The sequence below is a fragment of the Magnolia sinica genome, chromosome 10 (genome assembly GCF_029962835.1).
Source record: "Magnolia sinica isolate HGM2019 chromosome 10, MsV1, whole genome shotgun sequence".
Classification (NCBI taxonomy): Eukaryota; Viridiplantae; Streptophyta; class Magnoliopsida; order Magnoliales; family Magnoliaceae; genus Magnolia; species Magnolia sinica.
In genome coordinates this window covers 80581749-80592422 of record NC_080582.1, presented here as the reverse complement: position 1 = coordinate 80592422, position 10674 = coordinate 80581749, and the positions used below count along the sequence as shown (strand labels likewise).

Below are 10674 nucleotides of genomic sequence, written 5' to 3'. Positions count from 1 at the left end.
GAACACTGTTTGGATAACCGAAGCATGGACCCCACTTGTCAGAATTGGCATAAATTCGATGAAGCCTCAGATCACATATCCTATAATTCCTCTGTTTGATGTACACTTAAACCATTTGTCCCTCTGTTTCTCGTATACTTCAAATCATTTGTCCCATGTGTGTTTTTTCTTTTTTTAGGCATGGCATCTAGAGACTAGGAATCGCTTGATGGATGGATCCAATGTCACACATATATTTCTAGTTTTCACGTGTGAGGTGAGTGAGCTCACGTAGTGTTGTCAGGCGAGTGCACCTTCATCATGTGGATCCCACCATCTAGATTCCATATCTTGAAAATTAGACCACAAATAAGATGGTAAGGATGATAGAACGTGTGAACCGTTAAGAAGACTGACCAACGGTTTGCATTCGATGGACGTGTGTAGTACACCCAATGATCTGAAAGGCCTGATTTTTTAAGCATGGCATCTAGAGAGTAGGAATCGCTTGATGGATGGATCCAATGTCACACATATATTTCTACTTTCCACGTGTGAGGCGAGTGAGCTTACTTAGTGTTGTCAAGCGCGTGCACCTACCATTTCAACAACGATAACGTACGACACCGCAACCTAGAACGACATCACAAGTTGGAACGTTGCTTCAAATCCTGGGCTTTGAATTTTCTTGGGTAAGGTGATAGTTCACCACTATTTTAGAAATCATGTTGACTTGTCCAGAATGCAGGCGGCGAACTTGAACAACAATCCGGACCGTCCAAATCATAGGCCTCATTGTGAATAGTGCATAAATTTTGATGATAAGACTTTGAACGGCTGTTTTTATTTAAAACTTGTCATTTGATCACTTTGATTTTTGTCCACAAATATTTGGACGGTTGGGATCAATGTAAATGTGTGACACCAGTTCATTTCACCTTCCACTTTGATCTCTTTGATTTTAAGGATTTATCTCTATCCAGAAAGTTCCCCACTTGGACAGTCCAGATAAACAGACACCTGTGCCACCTGTGTGGTGGATGAGTCACCGCCATCTTTTAAAATGGTAAACTGACTTTTTTTTTTTCTAATCATTGAGAACCTATATATGAGGGTCCTTCGGGCATTTAGGCCTCTGACATTGGATGGTTCTTGAGTTTCAAACGATGAAGGCAGTTCAACTCTCGTTTTTGTTATTCGTTTGTTTCTGGCTCAGCCCATTATGTGAATTGGGCATGGCCCAAAATTCGACGGCTGTGATCGATGTGGGTGTAGTCCTTGATTTGGAGACGTGGGTTGGGAAGATGAGCCAGGCCTGTATTTCCATGGCGCTCTCAGATTTCTACGCCGCTCGGAATCACAACACGACACTCGTTCTCCACATGAGGGATTCGAAAAAAGATATCGTCGGTGCTGCCGCTGAGGGTATTTTTCACCTCTTTCTCCTATGTTTCGTTGTATAGTTGCCAATCTTGAATTATCCGTTGTTGCTGTTGCTGCTATTGTTGGTTTGTTTCTTAATGGTGTGATGAGATATGGTAAACAGCTATCTCATTCAATGTAGTTGGTAGGCACTGACTCTCAGTGCAATCCTGTTAAAAATGGAATTTTCAGAATTCCATTTTGAAATGGGATTTTCAGAATTCCATTTTGAAGCATGTTGGGATACCCGCTTAACATTTTGGATGGTGGAGATAGCTCGATAGGCGCTAACAAAATCTCAGTGCTTGTAGCGTGAACTCAACGATAATCCTCTTTCACATTTTGAAATGGGATTGTCAGAATTCCATTTTGAAGCATGTTGGGATACCCGCTTATCATTTTGGATGGTGGAGATAGCTCGATAGGGGCTAACAGGATTTCAGTGCACGTAGCGTGAAGTACTTGATGATAACCCTCTTTCATAAGGAAATGCATTCTAACCAAACATAAAATAAAATAATGTGGCCGACTCAACTACAGTTTGTACAGGCCTCAGGTCGTTCCTTTACAGGGCAGGAGATTAAGCTTATTTAATAAGCACTTTACATGGGGCCTACTATGGTGCATGTATGATATCCAAACCGTCCAACGAGGTCTTCCCACCATGAGAGTAGGATACTTTAGATATCAGTCCAATTCAACTATCATGTGAGCCACCACTTGAATTTGAAGGTTTTTGAACGGGTGTCTATTATTTTCTGTGGTGGGACCTATCATGTTGTGTATATGTCTTCCAACGCATGCATTCGGAGAGCCTCAAGAGGATGATGGGACTCCCCAGAAATAAGACAGGTATAATGTGGGTCACACTGTCTAAAAATTGGAAGTCCCAGTTGGACCTAGCAACGTCTGACCAGGTCTGTGGGGGCCACTGCAATGTATCTGTTTATGTACTTTCAGCTATCCATCACTTTTCTCATATTATGTCAAGTTATTGGCTTAAAAAAGGAAAAATAATAAGCTTGAGTTGCATTAAATGAACAAACCATTAAATGCAACATTCATCTCTTGTACAGCTGACTAGTAGTACTGGATCTACCTCATTTTTGGGCCCGCTCCTTTAACATAATTTGAGAAAACGGAAGAACAGCATGGATTAACAGATAAATCACGATTGCCCATGCAAATTTAGTTACACGTTGCCCGGTGTGACTGGGGTTAAACGCAATCTGCTTTCCTAAAGACATCGTGATGTGTGGATGACATCCTATGTCCCTTGGAGGTGAAAATTCAAGCTAATCCAGAACCCAAGTGGGCCATGCAACGTAAAATGTCTAAAACCACTGAAATCCAATGGCGTGGCCCACTGAGTATTGAAATGGCCGGAGGTAGGTGCCCATCTTATCATCGCCACGACCCAAATCTTTCCTGTGTTTTGGATCGGTCTGATTTTCTTGAGAGGCCGCTGGACAAGTTGGATGCCATGCACAGGACTCGTGGGCCCATGAGATTTGACATACGGAGGAGCCGGCCTTCAATTGGTATGGTTAGAAGTTTGCTAGAATACACCCCGATGCATAATAATACTTGGGGCCTTAGCCTTGGACCAACTACCATCTTTAAATGATCCAAACCGTTCGTATGATGCTTCTCACTTTGTATAGTGTATACATCAAATAAAAGCTCTCAATTGAATGATTTCAACCCTTTGATAACTTTATTCTTTTGCTTTGAATATGGACGGTCACCATTGCCTCTGTATACTAAAAGGGTTGGAAGTATTCAATCTAACGGTTATTTCAGGCATTCCTAATCAAGGGGCCTTAACACATTAACGGTTTGAGTAATTTGAGAAAAAAACACAAATCCAGCTGCTACAGTCCCGACGTATGGTATCGAAATAGGTAGGCATGTGTTCTAGCAAGCGTAACGAAGGGCATTCTGATTGGTTACTTATAGCTGACATCATCATCCACGACGTGGACGCGGATTGCGTCCTAACTCAGCTGTCTCTAGCCACGAACGGTTAGTTCTGTGGGTGGGCTAACCGTAATGTATCTTCTTATCCATGCCGTCCATACCTTCTATCAGACCATTTTAAGGTATGCGAACAAAAGTGATGCAGATCTAACGCTCAAGTTGGCCACACCAAATAATAAGCTTGGGTTGCATAAAATGCACGGAGCATTAAAAGCAAGAGTCATCTGTGGTGTGGTCCACTTTAGCGTTGGATATGTCTCATTTTTTATGAACACATCTTAAAATGATCCGAGAGAAAAGATGAACAGCGTGGATAAACAGATACATCACGGGGCCCACCGAACTGCTTGATCGTAGCTAAGACGGTGGGGGTAGTCCATCTTATCATCGCCACGGCCCAAATCTTTCCTGTGTTTTGGATCGGTCTGATTTTCTTGAAGCTGGGTGAACTTGAAGGCGTTTACCCTATAGACAATTTGGGCGTGGGCCCTACATCATTGTGGGCCCCACGCACGTACTTGCAGATGAGTCACCGGCCACAAGGAATTTTATGATAGGTAGTTGACATTTTTATGCCCCATGTTCTTCTCATCTAGAACGTTGGTACGTTGACTATTGAATCCGACGTTGTGAATAGAGAATTTCCTGAGAGATGATCTGGCACGGTTGGGTGGAGGCTAACTGGTCATCCAACCAACCACCACTGTTTCCTATAGTATGGTCCACTTGATAATTGGATCTGCTTCATTATTGGGATATGGAAAAAGGGATGAACGGTGTGGATACAGGATACATACATCAAGGTGGGCCCCATGATAAGGGCCGCACCGTACTGGGTGAGTCCAGTGTTTGAGGTATTTCAATTTAGCACTGCTTGTGTGGCATCGATTCTTTCGGTTAGGTATGGAAAAAAAAAAACCCTAAAAAGTCTTGTAACGCGTGTGAATGCCGACTTTGATTTTCTTTTTTAATTCTCAACTTACCTTCTGCTACTTGGACCAACAAGGGCCCAATGACTGAGACCTGGCACATGATGAGTTGGATCCAGACCGTCCATCTTGTATCCCTTGACATGAATGTTTGAAGATAAAAGTCAAACCGAATGGTTGGTAGCAACTATATGAACCTTGGTGTTAAAATGTACAGTGAAGATTTGATTTACTATCAAAAGCTATATATGGATAGGACAAGTGTGGATATTGTATCTGATTGGGTCAGATAATAACAGCCATCCAATTGGTTGACTTTGAACAAACAGTCGAAGGCAAAAGGTCAACGCTCCACATTCAATGTGGAAAATCTGACGGCTAAAATTGATCCAAGATAACATAAACCGTTTATTCTCTTCTGCAACTGATTATCAGCTGATTCACTACCTCTGAATTCAATCTTCTCCTTTTGTGCATGATAGTGTTGGACCTGTTGAAGAACATCGGAGTCAAAGCAATTATAGGGCCCACAACCTCATCCCAAGCCGAGTTTGTGGTGGATCTTGGGGACAAAGCTCAAGTGCCCGTCTTGTCTTTCTCAGCTACAAGCCCATCTCTCAATTCAATCAGAACTCCCTACTTCGTCCGGATTGCACAAAACGATTCGTCTCAGGTCAAAGCAATCGCAGCCATTGTTAAGGCCTTTGGATGGAGAGAAGTGGTCCCCATATACGAAGACACTGATTATGGCAATGGACTTGTTCCATATCTTGTGGATGCCTTCGAAGAGATTGACACACGCTCGCGTCTCGCTTTTTCTCGAAGGTGAACGATGTTGGAATGATGAGTGATGGGTATGTTTGGATCATAACGGACGGATTAACGGAACTCTTGGATTCCAATTTTACAGTCAGATGGAAAAGGAAAATTCTCTTAGAGAACCCAAACATCACAAAACCTGAGCTAAGCATTTTTGGGTTATGGGCGTATGATGCCGTCCACGCCCTGGCAATGGCGGTAGAGCAAGTTGGGCCTTAGTGGGGAATTCAGTCTCTTCAATGGGCAAATGCAATCGTCGTCCTTTCAGATAATCAATGTGGTTGGAAAAGGAGGAAGGGGAATTGGGTTTTGGACGCCGATATCCGGACTTTCACGGGTGCTAAACAAGAATACTACTAACAAAATTTACTCAACTACCATGGACGATCTTAAGTTAGTCATATGGCCAGGAGGGTCGAAGGATTTACCGAGGGGTTGGTTGATACCGACAAGTGGGAAGAAGTTGAGAATTGGGGTTCCAGTGAAAGATGGATTTAGTAAATTTGTGAAGGTGGAAGGGAATCCTAATAACAGCTTGATAACCGTCACCGATATGCTGAACTGGTCGATGATCCGAACTGTCCATGTTCTTAACTGTAAAAAAGCTTTGATCCTATAGTCTCACTTAGTGATTATCCTGACCATTGATCATTGTTATTGAACGTGCCATTGGAAAATTTATGTTTTCAATGTTCTAATTTGATCTGATGATATCGATGGCCAGAATCATATGTTCAGCATAATTTTCTCATGGAGTTCATATCTATATATTAAATATTTAAAATATAAATAATATTAATTTGTGCCAAGCCGAATTGAGTTTTACCAATTTTTTCGAGTCGAGTCAGGGTTTTCTCAAGTTTTGAGAAAGTCATGACCATTGAGTTCTTCCCGAGTCTTGGCGAAATCTGGTCGGGTTGAATTGAGTCAAATTGGGTTTTTAAACTATGATTATAAATATGTATTAGAGATGATATTTCTTGTTGGTAAGGGTTAAAAATAATCTTAACAACAATCATGATCTCTAATACATACAAAGGATCCGTCCAGTATTACTACTCATTAACTAAAATGAGACGAACATTTTTTAAGTGGCACCCAAACAGGCCATTAGACTTGCCCATGTGGTGAGTTAGGATCGGCAGCATGGACCCGTATGCTGATCTGGTCGATGATCCGAACTGTCCATTTTCTTAACTGTAAAAAATCTTTGGTCCTATAGTCTCACTTTGGTGATTATCCTGACCATTGATCATTGTTATTGAACGTGCCATTGGAAAATTTATGTTTTCAATGTTCTAATTTGATCTGATGATATTGATGGCCAGAATCATATGTTCAGCATAATTTTCTCATGGAGTTCATATCAAATCTAGAACTTGGGTGTTCTGATTGTCTAACCATCTCAGCATGATCCTAAGTCCCTACAAAACCAAGGGCATGTTCTCACCTGACTTGGCCGAGTTGACTCGTTCTGGTCAAGCAGGTGCAATATTACCATTACACATTGGATTGCATTTCAGTTATATTATTTCAAATGGGTCTCATTTCTTTTGTTTGACATTGGATCATCAGAGATTAGATGCAGTGGTGGGGGACATGACGATCGTAGCCAACCGCATGGTAGTGCCGATCAGGGATGATGAAAGGAAGAATACATGGATTTTCTTGAAGCCTCTGAGTAGGAATCTATGGCTGACAAGCGGGGCTGGCTTTGTCTTGACGGGCTTTGTCGTGTGGCTCCTTGAACACCGGATCAACAAAGAGTTTAGGGGCCCACCTTCCCATCAGATCGGCATGATGTTCTGGTTTTCCTTTTCAACGCTCGTCTTTGCACACAGTTGAGTAATCATCTTTCCTCTATTTAAATTTCTCAACATTTAATCCATACTTTTGTGGGATCGGATCCAGTATTTTCCTAGTAATCACACTAATTGGATGTTTCTAACCATCCTATCAATGGCTTCCATTTGGATGGTAAGGAAAGCTTATGGGAAATGGCCCACACAAGTGTATTGATTGAATTAAAAAAAAGTGTATTGATTGAATAGGTTACCATTCTTCGCATCAGATGGGATTTTTGGTGCATTTGGGAGCACTAGATCACAGAAGTGGGGCCCAAATTTCAAATTTCAACGATTAAAGAAAATATAAATGATTTTCTATTTCTGATTAATTTTAATGGTTGCAGAGGAGAGGGTGATAAGCAACTTGTCTGTGATCATATGGGTGTTCGTGGTCCTCATATTGACTTCTAGTTACACTGCAAGTTTGACTTCAATGCTGACCGTCCAACAGCTCCAGCCCACCATAACGGACGTCAAGGATCTGATCAAGAACGGGGATTACGTGGTACCAGGAGGGGTCTTTTGTGCTGGGCCTCTTGAAGAGGTTGAACTTTGATGAGTCCAAGCTCAGGGTGTACTACTCCCCTGATGACTATGCTGAGGCCTTGTCAAAGGGAAGTGGGAATGGTGGAGTTGCTGCCATCTTTGATGAGATCCCCTACATCCAGCTGTTCCTCGGAAGGTACTGTGGTCTCTACACTATGGTGGGGCCCACGTACAAGACGGATGGATTTGGATTTGTGAGTCTCTCTTTTCTCTCTCTGACTGTCCTAACTGGCTGACTAGTAGACGTTTAAAGACTGTTAACATAGAGATAGTTGACGGTCTGGATCTAACAAACAGATGTATATATATTAATCAGAGGTCACGATAACATGATTTTCAGGTTATGTCTAGGGTTGTCAACGGCCGAACTATAACCTGGCAGAGGTCTTTGATCCATGACGGGTCCAAACAAACAGGCTTGAGCCCAGCCCATGATGATTATGCAACACCCCTGCCTGAGCTCGAGCCCGATTTCGTGCAGCATATGGGCTGTTCATTAAGTGTGCCCCATCATACATGAAACTAATCTGCCCCTTTAAATCCTAAATGGGATGGACCATGAAGATGGGCTCTTAAAAAATCACGAGCCTAGCCCAGTTCTTAAACGGGCTTAAGTTTTAGGCCCTGGGTCCGGCCCTCAGGTCTACAGCGTTCAGCTCAAGCCGGGCTTGAAATCCCGATATGCCAGCCCGACCCATTGACAGCCCTAATTGTGGCCTATCTCTGGTGGGTCCCACGATTTTTAGTAGATATTGGTGGTGACCTGACATGGCAGATTTTTATTGGGGCATGCTCTGCCGTCAGAGGTGAAGTTGAGCACCTACTCAGACTAAACAACTTTCAAACATGTTTTGCATGGCACAATCTCTAACAACGGAACATAATCCAATCAAATCCTGCCACATCTAATCACCATGGATGTATGTAGTTGGCTGGGTCACCATGTAATTTGCAGCTGTTCATCATTAGGAAATGATGCGTGGTAGGTGTTTCAGTGAATATTATCTATCTACAGCCCGCTTGTCATGAATCTCCTACCGATGAAGATCAAACCAAACAGATAATCTTATCCGTATGGATGGTGCCCTTCAAATGGAAGGCTGAGATGAAAACAGATTCAACTAGTGGAACTGATGTATAGGATCATCTATTGATGTGCTGTTTTCCTAAGTAATACAAAGGCAATCTAAGTAGAGTTAAACAACTCTATCCCGACCGTCAGTCCTTTTGGCCCTATATGCATGATCAAGCACGGGCCCAGCCATTGGGCCTATTGTTTCCAAAATTCAGTACGTTGCATGAAAATGCCATGTTGGTTTCCTCATTTCTTTCATCTTCAATTTACAGGCCTTCCCCAGAGGGTCCCCTCTCGTACCTGATTTTTCGAGGGCTATCTTGAATGTTACGGAGGGAGATACAATGTCGGAGATTGAGCAAAAATGGTTCGGACAACAAACGGCTTGTTTAGACCGATCAGCATCACAGGCTTCTGTCACTTCCAACGGTCTAACCCTTGATAGCTTCTGGGGTCTCTTCCTCATCGCTGGTACCGCTTCAGCTCTGGCCTTCATCATATTTCTAGTCCGCTTTCTCTACCAAAATTGGCATATTTCACCCACACCAGATGAGCCTATTACCTTTCGACGGTGGATCTACCATCTTGCCGAACGCTTTGATGAGATAGACCCCTCTTCTCATACTGCAAAGAAGGCCGCGAAACTCGCCGCCAAGACCGCCGTACCCACCACCGAGACCACCGCCAAACCCATGGAAGGTCAGGTGACCGTTGTTGAGGGCATTGATCGAACTTCACCGAATCATACTAATGCTCAACAGAGTCCTACAACCATGTCGGATGTTTCAGATTTCAATCCACGAGAAGGAGGGACCCCATCTTCGGAGATTGGGAATCAAGGTGCAAGTACCTCTGTAGATATGCATAACAGAAATGCAACTGGAGAGATAACGGAAATAACTGAAAATAAGGACTTAAGATAGATTTGTTTATTCTTGCTTTCCTAACTGTTTCACATATTTAAACTTGCATATTTATTTGTACAAAAATAATGGGCCTTTTGGGCATGTGGCAAATTCTTTTTAGAACCAAACATGTGCAAGTAAACGTTTCTTGCAAGCATTAAAATGGTTTTAACTGCACTTCATAACGATTCAATGGTTTAGATTTGGTGTGGTCTACCACTTGATTTATATGGATACCGGGTCAATAGGTTAGTGAAAGGATTAGTCAATTTGAGTGCACTGGATAAGGTAAAATCATTGATTTCTATTGTGTTGGGGGCATACAGGAGATTATAAGATGGTGGAGTGTGCTTTCTTGAAATCTTAACTTTTCTTATATGAGATCCTATTCCAGAGATCATCGGATCGCAAGACAAGAGTTCTAGGGTTATGAGCCTTGGATATGTCAATTCCTTGGCTTCGCCTAGCGAGAGAGAGATAGAGAGATTCTCATCTCTCATTCCTCTATATATCACACATTCTACATGTGTGTGGTGCACTTGTGTGGATGGCTCTAACATTCTCCTTAGTCCTATTATAAGCGTTGACGTATGGGTTTCATTGTCTCCTTCATCTGGGATAGATCAAAGAGAGATCTTCTAGTTGAAGGAACAATATTGACAAATGACGCAGGGGAGGACGTGAGGTCGAGCACCGTCTTCCTCAAGAGGATAACTATTCCAAATCCACGGAACTTCTCTGGACTCCTCACAGAGACTTCTCGAATCCACGAGGAAAGAAAGCAGGAAATAAAAAGAAATTATAATAAATTCAAATTTGATTAATGAATGCATAAAAACGAGTTCACAACCCTTTAAATAGGGGTACCAAGCAATGGAAAAGAAATCAGAATCAAACTACAACTAAAACTCCTAGAATCTGTGACTTACTATAAATAGTAAACTTACTATTTATAGACGGTCGTGATGTCTACTAGTGCGCAAGGTTTTCGGCCAAAAATAGTAAGTGTCCTATTTGGCTTCACCAAACCGTTCTCCTAATTATTCTAAGCTCTTTTCACGTTGGGCGCAACTCCTAAGCCCGGCGGATGAAGTGTTATAATCAAACTAAAACTTACTATTTATAGTAAAAACAAAATTAAAACAGGGAAACAACCGTCGAAAATGAGGTTT

General features: G+C 42.2%; 1 pseudogene; it reads left to right on the top strand.

Annotated features, from left to right (window-relative positions):
* Positions 1 to 1138: 1138 nt before the first annotated feature.
* On the top strand, positions 1139 to 9630 carry LOC131217634 (glutamate receptor 2.8-like; annotated as a pseudogene).
* The last annotated feature ends 1044 nt before the right edge of the window (positions 9631 to 10674 follow it).